The sequence below is a fragment of the Camelina sativa genome, unplaced genomic scaffold, assembly GCF_000633955.1.
Source record: "Camelina sativa cultivar DH55 unplaced genomic scaffold, Cs unpScaffold11752, whole genome shotgun sequence".
Lineage (NCBI taxonomy): Eukaryota > Viridiplantae > Streptophyta > Magnoliopsida > Brassicales > Brassicaceae > Camelina > Camelina sativa.
Window position 1 is genome coordinate 1 of NW_010932797.1, and position 365 is coordinate 365.

A 365-nucleotide genomic window follows, 5' to 3' on the forward strand; every position below is an offset into this window, starting at 1 on the left:
CGCTGATCTTGTGTTGACTGCTTCATCAGACAAGGTAAGTCATGATTATTATATGTAGTACGTGTACATAATCTATGTAGGAGTTTCTCTTATCCTTTGAGTATTGCATGATTTTAATGAGTAGTACTAGCCACTAGGAGATTAACTTTTCATTGAACAGCCGCAAATCAGTTGACTTACATGATGGATTGATTGGTTTGGTGTTTTGACACTCTGCAGACAGTCCGTATCTGGGGAAGTTCTGAGGATGGGAACTATTCGTGTAGACATACATTAAAAGATCACTCTGCAGAGGTTAGGATGTAATTGAAGAACTTGTACAGGTCTCATACAGTTTTTCCTTTTATTCATATTTGTTCTGTTTA

General features: G+C 37.0%; 1 long non-coding RNA gene across 1 annotated transcript; it reads left to right on the forward strand.

The window, feature by feature from the left end:
* LOC104775298 lies at positions 1–267 on the forward strand. Its single transcript, XR_765823.1, has 2 exons — positions 1–34; positions 220–267. It is a non-coding gene; the product is annotated as an uncharacterized LOC104775298 (long non-coding RNA).
* Positions 268–365: the final 98 nt, after the last annotated feature.